General features: G+C 37.4%; 1 protein-coding gene across 4 annotated transcripts in view; it reads right to left on the bottom strand.

Annotated features, from left to right (window-relative positions):
* The window catches only part of LOC131675578 (RNA-binding protein 1-like), a 304,658-nt gene that overhangs the window by 216,304 nt on the left and 72,005 nt on the right, over window positions 1-16,349 (bottom strand). Inside the window, exon 1 of one of the 4 annotated variants that reach the window (XM_058954610.1) lies at window positions 4,229-4,448. The exons of the other annotated variants lie outside the window; for them this stretch is intronic. The gene's annotated coding sequence lies outside the window, so the exon portion shown is untranslated. Of the gene's footprint in view, window positions 1-4,228; window positions 4,449-16,349 lie in introns of those variants that run through there. 4 annotated transcript variants of the gene reach the window in all.

Raw genomic sequence — 16,349 nt, 5'->3', positions numbered from 1 at the left:
AATATTGATGAAATTGAAAATCAATCTGAAACTTTTAGAGTTGAAATTAAACAATTGCTTACAAGATACGGTGCAAGCAATGTATACAATTCTGATCAGAGCGGATTTAATTTGGAGATTCACAGTGGTAGAACATTAAATTATAGAGGACTGAAAGAAATTCAAAGCATAGCACGATCACTGTCTTCCTTAACACACAGCTACACTATTTAACCTGTTATATCAGCAGAGGGTAATTTGCTTTCACCTTTATTTTTAGTATTGAAAGAAGCAAGTGGAGACTTTGGGCCTCGAGTTAGACAGACATTATTTACACCAGAAAATGTATTAATACGAGCTTCTACATCTGGAAAGCTTTCTAAGCAACTGCTTCAGACGCGAATGCAAGAAGTATTTTTAAAAAATACTGGGAATTCATCGGTCTTACTTTTAGACTCTTGGAGTGGGCAATGTAATAATATCGTACAAGAAGTTGTACCGAAACAAGTAAGTTTAATGGTAATGACAATACCGCCTGGCACTACAGGTAAAATTCAGCCTTTGGATGTTTATGGTTTTCGATTCTGGAAGAATTTTGTAAGAAAGCTATCTGATTTTATTATTTTAATGCAACACAATATCAATTTACACGAAAGAAAGTTTATCATAAAAATGCAATCCCTCGTACATAATCAGTTAACTTCTCCGAGGTATCACAATACTTTTAAGTATGCATGGTTCAAAAGTGGTTATATTGATAGACCTCCAAAATTTGATAATCCTGTTGAATTTTGCTTTGCCATAAAAGAAGAACCTGTATGTACCTACGAAGATAACATTGCAATTATAATTTGTAGTTGGTGTAAAAAAAGTTATGCTTCAATCATTTTTGTACAGAGTATCATTATTGTAAGAATTATATACTATAATTATATAAAATAATTCTCAAAAATATCAAACATATGTACGGGATAAATAGAAAGTTGTATTTTATATATGTTAATATGTATATGAATGTAATTATTAAAAAAAATTAATAAATAATATTTATAATAAACAAAATATATAATAAAATGTTTTTTTATTGCCACTTTGGGACTCACGATACAAATTTTTTCCGTAAAATTTGATATCACGTTTGATCGTGTAATTTCCCCTATAATTCGAATCTGCCATAAGCAACAGTAGTTTCCATTTGAAATTTTCAAGTTGAGCCAGATTTGGGCCAGTTTTTGGAATTGGACCCAAAAAACTGAGTTTCCCATTTGAAAGAACGAAAAACATTACAAAAGAAACACTGTAAATCTTTTCAAGTGCAAAAAACACGAATTTACACATATTTGAGGTTATGTAAGATCATAAGATAATTTTTTTCGGTCAAACTAATTAATATACCTTAAAGTATGAGTCTTTCCCTTCAAAATGAATTTTGAATCGTTGAGATATCTTTTTCTTTCACCGAGATATGATAATTTGAATTTAGCTTCTCGCCAACTTATGCACTTCAAGCGTATGTAGATAATTATAATTGGCAACCCTGTTTTTATCACCTGAATTACCGTATGGGCCGCTAAAAAAAAATACGTGTCCAATATTTTTCGATACTATAATCGTATGCAAAGTTTGAAGAAAATCGGTGACGGACACCTCCCTGCCTTCCCTTGTAAGTATAGAGCTGTCCTTCTTGCTGGGATGCTGTTTTGGTTGATAACTTCTACGAAATCTGCTGCTGAGTAGTCGCCTAGCAACAAATTTTGCAATCGCCCTGCTCGCGAGAGCTTACTCCCGTTTTTGCTTAGCTCCAATTGTTCGAGATACTCGTCTTGGAGCGTCAATACCCAGTTTTCAATGTCTTTTTGAGTGCAGTCCATTGTTATTTATTTACGGTATCGCGCTTTACTTTATTATTGCCAAGATTAGTTTTCTTTACAAATTACACAATTATTCGAAGGACAATGCAAGTGCGAGTGCTACAATCAATGCTTTATAAACAAAAATTTAGTTTCTACTAGCCAACGAAAGGCTCAATGCAAGTTATTTTACTATTGCGCTAGTCGAAAAACTCTTTTGCTCGCTATTGCGCAATACAATAATCCTGCCTATCAGGCACACTAACTGTTTGTTAGCGCGTCTGTGATGGTTAGGTTCTAAATTAATATAGCCAGCTTATCTCCGCGCAATCACCAATAATTACAGTTAGCAATACTCGAAAGATATAACTACATTGAGACAAAAGCGAAAGAAAACATTTGTGTTTCTTTCGTTTTGAATGTTGCCGGTGTTAGTTTTTTCCCCGGGCCAACGGGTACAATGTTGTTATTCTTCGACAACCTTCAAAAGCTATTGGTGATTGCGAGGTAACTTACAAAGAGTCGTTCGGTCATAGTCGCACGCGCTTACACTGTTTACAAACTGTCGTCGCGGTGGGCCTTCGTGAGTTAGATTACGATTTACGAGGGTGCTCCGATTAGTACTCAGCCTCACCGCCCGATGGCGTCACTCTCGCAAAAGAAATATTCTATCACGTAGTACAACCTTCTCGATGGTTACTGTCAAGATTTTAGCCGGATCGGAGTTGTAGTTTATTTTTGAGAGCGTGTGAAAGCAAGTGTGTCCGTTGATTTTTGAAAAATGGAAAAAGAGCAGTATCGGTCGGTGATTCGATTCTTGTTTTTGGAAGGGAAATCGCGCAGCGAAATCAAAAAGCGCTTGGATGCTGTGTACGGTGACTCTTCTCCTTCGATGACGACCGTCAAAAATTGGTTTAACGAGTTTCAATGTGGTCGCACGTCGATTTTTGAAGAGCCACGTCCAGGTGCTCCGAAAACGGCTACCACGGAGGATAACGTGATAAAAATTCACGATCTCATATTGGCAGATCGTCGATTGAAGGTGCGCGAGATAGCTAAGATCGTAGGCATCTCAAAAGACTGCGTGGGTCATGTCCTGCATGAAATTTTGGGCATGAGAAAGCTGTCGGCACGTTTGTTCACTCCGGACAACAAGCGCAAACGTGAGACAACTTCAGAGCAATGTCTGACGCTGTTTAAGCACATTCCGAGGGAGTTTCTGCGTCGTTTCGTGACAGTCGACGAAACATGGATCCACTGGTATACACCAGGGACCAAGGAACAGTCGAAACAGTGGACTTTACCCGGCGAAAGTGCTCCGAAGAAGGCGAAGACTGCCCCATCGGCCGGAAAGGTGATGGCCACCGTTTTCTGGGATTCACAAGGTGTGATCTACATCGACTACTTGGAGAGGGGCAAAACGGTCACAGGGCTGTACTATGCCGAATTATTGGGCCGATTCGATGTCGAATTGCAGAAAAAACGGCCCCATTTGGCGAAGAAAAAAGTGCTCTTCCACCATGACAACGCACCGGCTCACACCTCCGCCGTCGCCGTGGCCAAATTGGTCGAATTAGGCTACGAACTGCTGTCTCATCCACCGTATTCTCCAGATTTAGCCCCGTACGACTTGTTTTTGTTCCCAAACTTGAAAAAGTCACTCGGCGGGCAGAAATTTGAGTCGAATGAGGAGGTAATCGCTGCCACGGAAGCCTTTTCAGACCTCGAGGAAACGTATTTTTCAGACGGGTTAAAGAAGTTGGAGCATCGCTGGGCCAAGTATATCGAACTAAATGGAGACTATGTTGAAAAATGAAACGCCACTTTTCCAAAATTTTCGTTTTTCTTTTGTAAGCTAAGGACTTATTGGACCACCCTCGTACTTTATGTCCTATGTGGCATGCGTTCAAAGTGTGCACAACAAGGTCAGTGTCTAATGGAACCGGCGTTCTGAACAATTATAAACGCTGTAGGTTCTTTTACGTTGGGCGCCATGTAATCCGTTTTAATTTCTTTGTCTCGCCCGATGTGCAGTCATACCGGAATGCGCGCGACGAGAACGAAATAATCAATTTTTGTTAACTAACCGAGGAACAGGAAAGGACGGGTATCAGACAACCAACTTACTAATAGCAGAGGACAGCAGTAAATTAATGTTTCAATCATGCACAGACTAGTTTATTTATTATGTAATCTACAGCGCATTTGGCCCGCGCATTTACGTTTATACGATGTGCGCGATAATCTAAAGCGCCGCTATTTCGTTTACAATCGTTCGTTTGTGTTACTCGTTTGCATGTTCGCTACCGATTTCTTCACGTTCGCAGACGTGAGGGGAGAGCTAAAATATTACGCGCGGTCGCTTATCGAAAACAATAACGCGAAACTGGCCAGCTTACCTTATGCGATTAGTCGAGCTGTCAGGGGGAGCAATTCAACGTCGTCTCTTAACGCGTGGCTCAGGTTGTCACTTTTTCAAATTAATCGTGGCTAGCCTCCGATGGCGTCTCGGCTAACCACTCTAAATCGCAGCAACAACAAAAACTATCGGCAGCCTAGTAATCGCACTCTTAGCGACGTATACACTCACGCACGCTACTACCGGTGCTAAAGTTATTCCTCTGCTCACGTTGCTATTCAAGTCAGCGGTATTCGTAGATTCTAGCTGTTATTCAACCTCACGTTACTCCTTCATTCCTGCACGTTGTTACCGGTGTCAAAGACGCTCTCCCACTGGTCCTTTTGTCTTCGCACGCGTTCCTTCCCACTTCGGACCGAGTTCCCGTTTTTGACTTCCCCCGGCCGGTAGGTACTGCTCATCGCAGACAGCCACGCAATCGAGACGGTAACGCAAACCGGACGTTTACCATTACAAACCTTATTATTATTAACCTTAATAAAACCTTATTATATAATTATTCACACATGAAACAATTTTTAGGTAACTTTATACATTAGCTATTGTACTTTTCTAGATAACTTTGTTAACAGTCAAGAGGGTGATTATCAACCTGAAACCAAAAAAATTAAAATATATTATTTAAGCGTTACATTAAAAATAAAAATTAAATATATAAATTTAGCTAAAGAAAATCATGGCTGGTAAGTTCCCACTCTGCAGCAAAAAGGATCTTATTTTTTAACGTACTAAACAGATGGGAAAAATATATTCAAAAAAGGGGTCGTCAAATTGAAAAGCAACAATTCGTAAACAAAAGTACATATAATAGATTTTTAGATGCTAACAAAAAAAATTTTCTGTAAGTATTCGGAACTTATAAGAATGGGCAATGTAAGGTGCTATGCAATTTAATCAAAAAGAATGCCAATTCTTTGGTTCCTTATCGTGGGTATACAAATTTAAAAAATATTGCCGAATAAAGCAAAGAAAAGTTACGAGATATGTGAAACCTACAGAAAAGAAGTTAATAACAGACATATTTTCAATAACTCAAAAATTTCAAGATGAGTGTTCCAATACAATAAAAACTATGGATAAAACCCATGTTTTCAACACAGATGAAATAGGTTGGGTATACAGATCAAATGTAAATAGGACATTAGCAATCATTGGTACGAAAACTATAGAAGCATACGTTGGTAGTTACAATAAAGTGACCCATACCTATACCGCTCAATATTCAATCACTGCAGCAGATAAACTTTTACCTAAAGTTTCCACATGTTTGCAAGAAGTCAATGGTGTGTTTGATCCAAAAATTGTGAAATATAAAGAGATATTATTGAAAGAATTTTCAAATATTTCTATAACTTGTTCGAAATCTGGGAAATTGTAATCGACCTAGTTTCATTCATATTTTCATTACATTCTCTTACGACATCTAGAGTAGAATCCATTTTTACTTCTTTTGGATAGCTGGGGTGAACAAAAAAATAATAATTTATATAAAAAATTTGTTAATAAATACGGTAATCAGAGTTGTACAGTTAAGGTTATTCCTCCTGGCTACACCGTTTATTCTCAAACTTTAGACGTTTATTTTTATAGACAAGCAACTTTAATTGAAGAAATTTACAATTGAGCATACCCTAAACAAAGAGAACACCAATTAACAACAAGATATGATGTCCTAAAAATACAATCACTTGTACTCAATCAATTATCAGTTGCAATATTTAAAGAAGTGATAATACGAGTATATGTTTTGAAATGAAAAATAGAAACACGTATTACAAGTTTTGAACAAAATATCGAGTTATCTCGAATATGGCGTTAAATCAATGATTTCGATGTTTGTCGATAACGGCCAAGGGACGTTTGGTATTATTTTAAGGTCTATAAAAAGTTATTCCCAATAATATTAGATTTATCGTAAAAGCTATCCTGTCAAGGGCTTAAAATAAAAAACTACTAAAAAACCACTGGGATACGACTAAAAAATTTAATTTTTCGCTTTTAATAGTTGACAGGGTTTTATGATAAATCTAATAGCACTGTTATATCCAACGTAAAAAATACATCGGAAACATGTATAGCTCTTTTCGAAATAACTTTTTGTAGTTCTTAAAATTAATATGGTATCCGCTACATCCGCCGAATTGCGAAAAATAAGTGTATATGGGTAACACAGCAGTACAAAAAAAATAAAGACCAGCGAGCTAAACCAGTATAACACTAAGTAATTTTGAGCGCTGAATCCAACTCTGGGATAAAACAAATTTAAACACCCTTAAAAAATATTTTGCGACTCAAAAACACTCTCTATAAGAGGTGAAAATAATATTAAACATACGAAAAAGTTATTTGACCGAAATTTAAAGAAAAGGTAACCTAAATTAAAATCAAAGACTATCATTCATGCAATACGTCTGAAATGTATCCTATCTAAAGATTAAAACCATTCCTATAAGGTCAAGAATACCCCAATATTTGTAAAAAATTATAAACTGCGAAAATATCAAATTTTCAGGAGAACCACGAATAAATTAATATTAAGTAGTATGACGATAAAATAGACGTACAACTTACCCTTCCTCGGAGTTAAAACCACCTTAAATTTATATTTATTTAAAAAAATCACTGTGACTACTAAGACTTTTACAAACGCAGAGAATGTTACGTATTATATTTTTTGCATTTATTTTCAAACGTTCTTCCCACTGAGTATCACTTATGCTTTTTATTAGTGTACCTGTATCACGGAACGGTTTGCTTCTCGTCGTCTCGTCGACAAAAACACATCTTTGTGCCGAGTATTCTTTGGGGGAATGGTCCAGCGTGGGTTAGGTATGCCTGTCGTCTTTTATATGGTAGCTCCAAGGATCTTCAATCTTCTTCCACTTATCAAATAAAAGAATAACGCGTCGTCGCGTAGGTTACGCTAACTTGCTTAAAGCTAAGTCGGAAGCTGAATGAATCCATCGGGGGCTCCTTTTCCCCCGTAACACACACGCGCGGGCGCATACGACAATGTCGACATTCGTGCCGATTGGTGCTGCCGATACACCGATACCGATACCGATACGCGATAATTAACAATTCTTGTTACAATGTATATCGCGGAAAGTAAACGGTTATTCAAAACTTGGATCGAAGAACATAAAAATTTCGTAACGAAAATTGATTACTCAGTAAATATTAATAATGACAAATTATTACTGGTGCTCAAACATAGTTTAGAAAATTACAGCTATTCTTTCATTAGGATTATTGAAACATAAAAATTAAAAATAATACTATTAACCAAAAGGAAGATATATTATTTTTAAGTTTATAATATCATAGAGTGATATTGCAACGGTAGTCGAGTTAATTAATCGAACCGTTCGCGATTCTACTTCTCGCGCGTTAGTTCTAATAGTTAAGAGAGAGAGGGGGTGCGCGATCTTTTGAATAGGCAGTTACGCCTCAGCTGTTCACGCGAGTTTACCGCCGAATAGTGTTTTGCACTTTGTTTCGCCAAAAATAAAGTTTCTCTGGGACAAATACGTGCGGGTGTGCAACGACGATATTGCAGCAGCAAGCAGCGGTACAGAAGCAGCAGATTACAGCTGATAGAGGAAGTACAAGGCAGAGCAGCTGATAATCAAGGGGCAGCGGCAGTTGATATTTTTTGCAACAACAATTACGGCTGATCATCGTAATTGCACCGCATGGTAGGTGCACCTTCCGTCATATTAAGCGATACAAAATACATTCGGTATTTTGTATATTCGTGATAGCGTTATTTTTTGTATTCGCGTCGAGCGTTAGTTTTCGGTAGAATTCGAATTTTCTCTCTCTCTCTTTCTCACCGAATATAACTAATTGTAAAATCCTATTCGAGTGCGTTAGTCTTTCGGCTCTACAAAGATTGTAGTGATTTTTATTAATTAAAATCTGTTAAATTTATTCGCCGTTTTCGTCATTTAATTTTCCTAGTAGCTTAACAAATTGAAAAAGGCTTAGGTTTTAATCCGATTACATCTAGGGGATTAAGAAGATTAGGAGTAAAGTCACTCACACTTAAAACTCAACGAGTGTCACAAGACACGTGACTTAAGGTGAGTTCAACTCCGTTTAACAGAAGACAACTAGGATAAATCATCTGACGTTAAGACGAATACACGTACTATCATACGTGTTTAACGGAGCGGCGGTTTGCTCTGCATTGTGGGAATTTGTTCTTATATAAATTTCTCATTTTTCAGATAACCTCCCACGTTACAATATATAATATAAAAAAATTATACTACAGTTATTTAAATTGTTTTTTGAAGCACATATTTGTTTCCATGACTACTGACTGCTTTCGTCTTTCTCTATAATAGACGTGAATTTTAAGATTGTATGTACGTTCGCGATAACACCTGTAACAGTTTATGTTTCTACAATAGAACAAAAATATGTAGAATTAATTTTGTTTATAAAAGGAACAAAATTTGAATATCTACTGCAACGATTACCGAAAATCGTTCCGACTCGCGTAGGTTACGAAGCGGCTGAGCGTAGCAGCCGCGATCGGTTTGAGAGAGAGAGGGCGCGTAGGGGCGATGACCGGGAGGGGAGAGTTCGACAATCAGTATGACTGTGACATTCAGTCTGGCAGCATTAGAGCGTAACTACAAATTACGAACCCCGTGTTTTGCGTCCTTCAAGTGATCCAGGGAGTAATGGACTTTATTACGGTGGGTGGAGTGAAGAGTGCGTGTGCGAGTAAGCGTGCGCGCCCACAGCAATAACACCAACAACAACAACACCAATAGCAGCGAGTAGCACGGTAACCTTAGCGGCTCAACGGGTGCATCAGCAACAACAGATTCTTGCGCAATTGGATACGGTTGGCCACCGTATCCCCGACAACTCCGCGGTAGGTGCTCAAAATTATTTATTGTTGTTTGTAGGCGATCCTGCGCAGCGTGCGCGGTGAAATTGTTTAAAGCGTGCGAGCGTTTAGTCCACGACGATCGCGAGTTTTTTCTCTCTCTCTCCCCTCGTTTACATTGTCAGTCGAATTCGCGTGCGTAAGTCTCTCGGCAAATCCCTCCCGTGTATTTGATTTAATTCAATAAAGCGAACAGCAGTTATTCGTAACCGAGTTATTGCTTTGTCTTTCCTTTGTCCGGGGTGCATGTTATTGTTTACATCCGATTCGAATAAGCCGGTAGAGTAGCACGGATCGTGTAGGCATCGAGAGAAGCGACTTGCAAACTGAGTTACCAGCAGTGGCCGACGGAGCGCTGCTAAGCAAGCGCGACAGCGCCACCAAGCGGAGAGTTCAGGAACCCAACTCAGATCGGTAAGGGAATTCTGCGCAGGCGCACTCCCGGACAAGGTAGGTTAACGTGCTTACGACACGTAGATAACAAGGCGTCGTTTGACCGAACTAACGAATAGGTTCAATAGGTTAACGATTAAATGGCAGCCTGTTACACTACATTTTTATATAAACTAAACTGTTTTTTGTCAAAGTAACTATCTTTGCTATTAATAACGACTTTGCGAATTTTTGGCATCTATTTAGTAAAGTTTTTAAAAGTGGTTGATGATATTTTTTTCTATTCTCTTTGTAGAGCGATCCACATCGTAGAAGCAGAATTACAAACAATCTTTGTAACTAGCTCTTGCCAGAGCAGACCTATATAGGACTCAATAAGGTTCAAGTCTAGATTCTGAGGTGGCCATTCCATAACAGTAAGTTTCGTTTTAATTTTCGCTAAGTAATTTTTGAGGTGTGCTTGAGATTATTGTCGTGCTGAAAAATAAAAGGAGTACCGATAAGCCGAGTTTCCGATAACAAACGTTCTTTTGTAAAATTCGTTTGGATCATTCTTTTTTTTTAAATCTCATCGATTTTTATAAGATCGCCAACTTGTGACCCTATGAAACTACCCCATACCATTACATATCCTCCTCTGTGTTTAACGCTTAGAACTGAATATGTACTTGAAAACTTTTCCCGACTCTTCTTCTTACATAAGCTTTTCTTTTCCTTCTGAAAATCTCAAATTTGGTAACATCTTGTTTGCTTTGCTTATTTCAATCTTTTTCTAACGTTGGTAGATCTTAGAAGTGGGTTTTTAACAGCCACGCGACCACGAAGTTCTTTTTCAGAAAATCTTTAGTGCACTGTACATTGGCTGACGTTATTTGTTAAGTGTTGATTAGCGAAAACAGTTATTTCAAGCACTGTTAAAGTCATTTAAATAATATACTTATTTCCGTTGGTACTTATTTCGTTTGTTCGTTTTTTGTTTGTTTTCGACACAACCTGTTTCTATAAATTTTTTACGTTACAATTTACTGTACGCCTACTAATTTTCAATGTCTTGGCAATAACGTTATTTAATAATTTGAGTTAATGAAGAGCAATGATTTCGATACGCTTATTACACGACAAATTTTTTTATTTAGCCATGCATGCTGTACAAGATAAAATTTCACAATACACTAAATCTCATAAAATATGAATTCACTGTAACTGGTTAATAAAAAATTAACATTAATTAATCAATAATAATTAATAAATATTAATATAAAACATTAATAATAATATAGTTTTTACGTACATGTAAACATTTTGAAAATTAGGTAAAAGTTAATCACGATATTTGTTTCTATACAGACAGATACATATCATGTCATGTATATACGAGGTCTGTCCGGAAAGTATCGGGCCTACCTTCATATTTACGTGCCAGCGTTATTCTTTATCATCTGGTGGGTGGCATCCTTCAAAGTAATCCCCACTTGATTGAATAACACGGTTCCATCGATGTTTCCACTTTTCAAAACAGTCCTGGAATTCACTTTTAGGGATAGCCTTAAGTACACTTGTCGCACTATTTTCAACCGTTGTTTTGTCATCGAATCAGTGTCCTTTGAGTGATTTTTTTAGTTTTGGAAACAGCCAAAAGTCACAAGGGGCTATGTCGGTACTGTATAGAGGTTGTCGAAGTAATGCGATATTGTGTTTGCTCCAAAACTGCTGCACAAGATTGGATGAATGCGCTGGCGCATTATCGTGGTGGAGAAGCCAGTCACCACTTTCCCAAAAGTGCGACCGTTTTCTTCTTACTGCATCATGCAAACGTTTTAAAATTTGAACGTAGCATTCTTTATTGATTGTCTGACCTGTTGGTATATATTCGTGATGTACAACACCTTCACAATCGAAAAAAACAATCAACATTGACTTAACAATGCTCCGACTTTGACGTGCTTTTTTGGTCTTGGCGATTCAGAATGCTTCCACTGTGAAGATTGTTGTTTTGTTTCAGGATCATAACCATAAACCCATGATTCATCACCTGTAATAACTTTTATAAGCACATTATCATCATTATTGACCATTTCCAGATTGTCCAGAGCGATTTCTAAGCGAATGTTCTTCTGCTCTTCTGTGAGAAATTTTGGGATGAATTTCGCACACACGCGTTTCATTCCTAAATTTTCGGTTAAATTTTTTTAAATGATAGTTTTTGGTATCCCAAGGTCTTCTTCTAGTTCTCGCACAGTCATGCGACGATCTTGTTCGATTGCAAGTCGCACCCGCTCAATATTATCTGTTTTTGTCGTCGAAGGTCGGCCGGAACGAGAATCACTATCGACAGAAGTGCGACCATCCTTGACCCGTTTATACCACTCTTTTATTCGTGTTTTGCTCATACACACGCTTCCGAAGGCCTTTTGCATCATTTCAATAGTTTCCGAACTCGTTTTCCGAATTGAAAGTAAAATTTGATGCAAATTCGTTGATCTTGTTTTTCAGTCATTTTTGACAATATCAAAATCCGACGAACGCGAAAAAGGCACTGTAAACAAAAACACGCTGCGCATGAACTATACGTCCGGCAGGTATCAGTAAGTAACCAATAAATTCGTGAGGCTTTACTGTTGACGTTTCTGTCCGGTAGAGGTCGCTCGAACACTATGGCGCGAAGATATAAATGTAGGCCCGATACTTTCCGGTCAGACCTCGTATAACAGTTCGCATAAAATTTAACATGCATACGAGCGAGTTTATAATAAGCATTGATCTACACACACACACACATGCACACACACGCACGCACGCACGTATGGACACACGCAGGCAGACACACACATTTATTAATGTGAACGCGAATAATTCTATTTTTGGAATCCATGGAAAAAAAAACTTTATTTTCGAGTTCCTTATTTTACTTAAAATTTATATTTTTTATGTAAAAAGAACTCCTTTTTCTATTTCAAAAGCTCGGAAAGTTGGTATCATACAAAATAATTGTTCGATATTATCACAGAGCTCTCACAATACTTGAAGATCTCTTCAAAATACTCGAATTTAGACTTTGAAATACTTCGAAATACTTGTTGAAAATACTTGAATCACTCTCTTTCAAAGTCGCTGTAGCAAAATACTTATTTCACAGTCAACATTAGCAATCTCAAACACTTTCATAACTCAAAAATGTCATATACTAAACCCCATTAGTATTAATCCCTTTATTAAATTTTCCAATATTTTAAATCTTAATTTACATTAAGTAACTTAAAAGCTCCTTATGTTAACTTTTCAGTGAGTTGCGAAAGTATTAACAAATTACTCCGCTTTAGGTAACCTTGGCTTTTTTTACATTGCTTTAGTCAAAATTTAATCCTTAATTTTCAATAAGTCATTTCAAAGGTCCCCTAAAAACGTGAAATCAAATTTCTAAAAATATCTATTTCGATTAAAATTATGGCAGATTATTGAGCGCATAAACAGGTCGATAGCTTAATGATTCTTGGCGAATGTCACCATAACTATCTACAAGCTGCTATTCTTTATCGAGACCAAACCCAGACAGGAGACACTGTAACCACTCTGTCATTCGAAATATTTATTTAAGATCTCGAGAAGGGCGTCAAAGACGTATTAAACTACGATATATTTATGATGAATCTTATGTTTATATGTTAGTTACTGGCGGCTGTTCACTTAGATCGTCATATCAGTACCTATCAAATAGAAATGCAATATGGAATCCCTAAATTAACTGCTAGCGGAATACTCCGTAGCCAACGTTATCATCCCTATTGTATTATTTTGATAGAGGATATTAAACCTATTGATATGCAGATGCGCTTACAGTTTTATCAATGGGCACAGCTAATGATTGCCAATGATCCCGATTTTTTCGATTTGTTATGTTTTCTGATGAAGCGAAATTCAAAAACAACGGACAGTTCAACAGACATAACTGTCACTATTGGTCAGATGTTAATTCCGATTGGCACAGGCAAATCGATAAGCAAAATCGCTGGAACCTTAATGTATGGTACGAAATTATGAACGCATACCTCATAGGACCCTTCTTTTTCGATGTCAATGTGGATAGAAATAATTTTTTACAGTTCCAGTACATCTTCCAGTAATTCTCGAAGAAATAGATTTAAATACTAGATTAAGAATGTGGTTACAATTAGATGGAGCTGTTCCGTACTTTTCTTTAATAGTTCGAGCATTTCTCAATGAGCATTACCGTAACAAGTGGATAGCACGTACTGAATCTAGGGATAATGGTGTATAAGATAGCCAGCAAAATCTCCAGATTTGACGTTATCCGATTTTTACTTGTGGAGATACTTGAAAAATGTTATTTATGAACGCCCAGTAACTACAAGAGAAGATATGATCGAAAGAATTCGAACTGCCTGCCGAAAAATCCCAGTCTACGAAACGTACTGTTGAGAGCAGTGGATGAATAGCAGCGAAGGATCGAATTATGCATACAACAAAATGGAGATATTTTTGAGCACCTGCGCTAGATTCCTAACGAAATTTTGTAAAAATTTTCTATGTGTTGTAATGAATGAACCGAAGACATTCTTAGCATAAAACTTTAATTGAATCATTTGTAAAACCTTTCAATCTCTTCATTTGGGCTCTAGTTGACAATGAGTAGTAGTGAGTGAACATGAAATCCGCGTCAGGAAAATTGCTTTAACCTTGGCAATCGAGTAGAAGATCAAAATACTAGGACCAAGCCCTCTTCATCCCTAATAAATTCCACTAAAAACTATGTATTAGCTTTGTTCGAGTAAAAACTCGTTGATCAAGACTTTTAGCAAATTTTACCTTTATTTGAACTTTCCGCGATCGTGAAAAAAAATATTAAACACGTAAAATTATGTATGTATCAGATCCGATGCCAAACTAAGGGTTCCTATTTTAAAAAATCACTTTGACCTACAAATGAACTTAAAAATCATTCTCAAGGTTAAAACTATTTTGACAGTGAGATGGCTCCTATTGTCCTGAACAACCGTTGGCTCAATAATTTTTTTGTGTGACGCCAATTTTACAAGTTTTTTCGGTGGATCGATTATTTAGCGAAAAAAATATAACAAAACTATTGGAAAAATCATTTATATATCCAATAGAGCCGCTGATCTATATAAAAAAAATGTAATTTTGTCAATTTAATCAACCACTTCGATGACTATTCAATAAACGCTGAATAACATTTTCTTACTAGCTGCCATGGAAAAAATGCATGTAAATGTAATACTGTGACGGTAAACGTCGAATTAGCGCTAATAATATAACCTAATTACTGCTCGCGGGGGCAGCACCGACCGGGGAGACGAAAAATGAAGCGAAGAAATTGGGCGCGCGAGCAGACGGAACGCGCGCAATTGAAAACGAACCAGTGAGGGTTCATCCATTATCGTGCTCGTCCGCTTATTCGATAACAACTACCGATTCGCGAGCCGTTAAGACCGAATACCACGATAAGACGATAAACGATACCACGCTAAGACCGAAAATCAAGAAAAGGTCCTCCGTGCCAGTGATAACCAGGAGTGATCGCCGTGCTAAGGTGCCGTATAGCTGCCGAAGGAAGAGACCTGAGCCGACGGAGAAGCGTCGCCCTCCACGAGATCGACAGTGTGCGTGAGGTTTCGCCATCGAGGGCGAAACCACGTGTGCGCGAATTCGCGATCCGCGACACAAACACAGACAGTTTTCTCGCAGTGCGAGTCGCTATCGTCTACTCCGTACGTCTGCAATATAAAGGTAAGCTGGCCAGCTTAATTTCGCGTTCGCGATACGATTGCATGTCCGACGACTAATTTCCAGCGTCCGAAGCGTGCATGTAGTAGCTCTTCGAACAAAGAGCAGCGAGCGTCCCAACACTGCATGTTGTCGTTGAGCGAGCGCCGATGTCAACATAAACACGCGGGCCGATCTAATGTAGCATTCAATAGATAATAAAAGGTTCTGTTTGTGATATTAACAAGTGCTCTCAACGTGTTCGTTCTGTAATAACTCCATTCCTCGTAGATTCGTAGATTTATTGGTTGACTGACAGCTGTTTCTCTCCTGCTTTCCGACTAACGTATCGAGCATAGGTAATTACACGCCCCCTTCGGTGGAATTGCGCGAATAAAGTAATTAAACGGTACCCACCCCATTACAATACCTAAACACATATTTCATCTATTGCAATACACAAAACCATGGAAATATTAAAAAGAAATTGATAATTAGTTTTCAATAAGGCAAAAATTTAAACGACCCACAATCATTTCACAGTTTTATTTCCGTCGAAAATAGCACATAACTGAAATACAAAAGACTTTCACACTTGTTTAAATTTGAAACAACAAATGTTTGGAAGTAAATTATTTAAAAATAGAACTAAAAATCTAATTGAATAATAACATAAAATAACAAATTAAAGAGTAATTAAAAAAATTGAAAGTACTTTTAATGTGGCCGCAAATCATCATGTGACAGTCTCAAGCCTGTACATAACGTAGAAAGGAAGTACGAGGTGTGTTCAAAAAGTAGGGTGAATTTTTAAATTGGGCGGGCTACATAGATTCGATCATCGATATTGTATTTAATTATGTTGGTATACATGTCCCTCACATATACTCACAGTTTCAGCCAGTTTGTATGTTTACTTTGTTTTTGCGAGACAGAAACGTTTGACGTGTTTTTTGTCCTCGGCGATTCTCTGCTATCGAAAACAATGGATTAAAGAGTTTGCATAAAATTTTGTGTAAAAAATGGAATGAAATGCTCCAAAACACTTGAAATATTGACA

This window comes from Phymastichus coffea, unplaced genomic scaffold (assembly GCF_024137745.1).
Source record: "Phymastichus coffea isolate CEN01 unplaced genomic scaffold, Cenicafe_Pcof_1.1 PCOF00026, whole genome shotgun sequence".
Lineage (NCBI taxonomy): Eukaryota > Metazoa > Arthropoda > Insecta > Hymenoptera > Eulophidae > Phymastichus > Phymastichus coffea.
The sequence above is the reverse complement of the archived record's forward strand: the minus strand, read 5'-3'. Positions and strand labels throughout refer to the sequence as shown.